Source organism: Carlito syrichta, unplaced genomic scaffold (genome assembly GCF_000164805.1).
Source record: "Carlito syrichta isolate Samal-C Ts95f unplaced genomic scaffold, Tarsius_syrichta-2.0.1 Scaffold314876, whole genome shotgun sequence".
NCBI lineage: Eukaryota > Metazoa > Chordata > Mammalia > Primates > Tarsiidae > Carlito > Carlito syrichta.
Window position 1 is genome coordinate 524,000 of NW_007258972.1, and position 2,430 is coordinate 526,429.

Here is a 2,430-nt window from a genome sequence, read left to right on the forward strand (position 1 = left end):
GGACTCAAACCCGCGGGCTCAGGCAATCCACTCACCTCAGCCTCCCAAAGGCGTGGGATTACAGGCTGAGCCACCGAGCCCAGCTATAAATTTACAGTTAATCTAGTTTATTCTTCTGGATCTTTCTTTAGCTGTAAAATGAAGTAGATAATCCCTGCTTACCTCTGAGGGTTGTTAAAAGTTTTGGATAAATTGTATGCATGTACTCTCTCCCATGCTAACCAAATCATTTATTCCAAGAGGACCTTTAGGGTCTTTCAATCAGTGATCAATTAAACTTGATCTCAGAAATTAATTTCCAGACCCTGAGGCAAATATCACTGATGGCACAGGCTTAATTCTCCAGGGAAATATTTATTAAAGGAGACAAAAGACCAGTCAGGACAAGCAAGCAGCCACCTAGCCATGGGGCCATAGAACTGTTTTGTTCGGCCTCCACAGTGTTTGGGGAGAAAGAAGTTTGGTTAGATGCTAATACTTAGAAATTAGAATACTTCATATTAACATTTGGTTTTCTAGAAAATGAACAGATACAGCAACCTGGGGCTCTAATTCCCACAGGACCACTATCAGTTGGAGTGAGTACTTGACAAGCCCTTTAAAAGAGCAAGGGCCGAGCCCACGGGTTCGAGACCCGCCTGGGCAGGCAAGACCTCATCTCTACAATAAAATAAAAAAATCAGCGGGGCGTGGTAGCGCGCGCCTGTCATTCCGGCTGCTGGGAAGACTGAGGCGGAAGGATCGCCAGAGCCCAGCAGGTCGAGGCTGCGGTGGCCGGGAGCAGCCACTGCACTCCAGTCTGGGCGAGAGAGTGAGACTCCAACTCAAAAGAGCAAGGGCCTTCAGGGCAGTCACACTGCCTACCGCCTCACCTCCTGTTAGCCCAGGCTGTGTAGGCATGTGAGCCTTAAGATATAGGGATTCATCTGAGGGTCATACGCATCCTTGAACAGCAGAGGTGACCTGGGGAGTCCCTGAGTATAGCCCCATCATCCCATATTAATAGAATAATATATCGGGCGAGCTCCACCCTGCTCCAAGGTGGCAGACATCAGCCAGATGTGCCACTGAGCCCCTGAAATGGGGCCTGTCTCAACTGAGATCTGCCTTTGTTGTAAAAGCACACCTGGTTTCTAAAACTTCACAAACAAAAATCAAAATAACTGATTCATTTTGTATGCTCGTCCCATCCAAATCGTTGAAATGTGATCCCCAGTGTTGGAGGTGGGGCCAGGTGGGAGGTGCCTGGGACATGGGGGCAGATCCCTTGAGGCTTGGTGCCCTCCCCAGAACGAGTAAGTTCTCGCTCTAATAGCTCACACAAGAGTTGGTTGTCTAAAAGACCCTAGCATCACTTTCTGGCTCCCTTTCTTGCTATGCGACTCGCCTGCTCCCCTTCACCTTCCGCTGTAACTAGAAGCTTCCTGAGGCCTCACCAGAAGCAGATGCCAGCACCAGACTTCCTGTCCAGCCTGCAGAACTAAGAACCAGATACACCTCTTTCCTTTACAAATCACCCAGCCTCGAGTCGTCCTTTATAGCAATGCAGAACGGACTTGTTCACTCAATAACTCATTTATATCCTCATATTGATAAAATGTTGAAATGATAATATTTGGGGTACGTACATTGGGATATTTAAAAATTGTTAAAACTAAAAATAAATACATAATATATCGGCAGCATTATTTTCCAAACATTTCATTTACTCTTCAGAGCACTTCCCAGGGCTAGGAACTGTACAGCAAACCGCTTTTCAGTGAGCCTCTAACATGGTATGAAAACGTATGTGTGTGCAAACTTTTTGGGGGGAGGGAGGGCTCAGTGAGTGGGGAAGAGTGTCCATAGCTTTCACCATGTTCTCAGAGGGATCCTGTAATTCTAAAAATAAGGGAGGCCCTGCAATCCAGAGGGCAGAGCCCAGGCTCCGCAGCCAAGAACTGACGCTTAACTAGCTGTGTGGCCTTGGGCTAGTTAATCTCCCTGAATTCCCTGTTTCTTCACCAATAAAATTAAAATGATCTACCTACTGAATTTAAAGCACTCGGCATCAGTAGGGGCTATAATAAATGATGATCTGCCGCTTAATTTATCAGGTGGCAAACTGAGGCTGAGGGCACTTAAAGAGACCTAAGGTTTTCTAGCCCACTGCTCTCCTGAGGGCACCCGTGGCGACCGCCGGACTCGGGTCAAGAGCTTAGTCGCTGCTTCTAGACAATCGCACCTGGGTCGGACCCGGCTTCTTCCTCCGGGGCGCCGCTCGCGGGCAGGACACTTCGCGAGTGCCAGTCCAGTCGGAGCAGAGGCCTAGGGCAGCGGCGACGTGGCGCGGGCCTGTTCGCCGTCAGGGTCAGCGGCCACCCAGAGCAAACCCGTGCGGGGGCCGCGCCGGCCCGTGCGTGGGAGCGACGCGGAGAAAGCAGGCCGCGG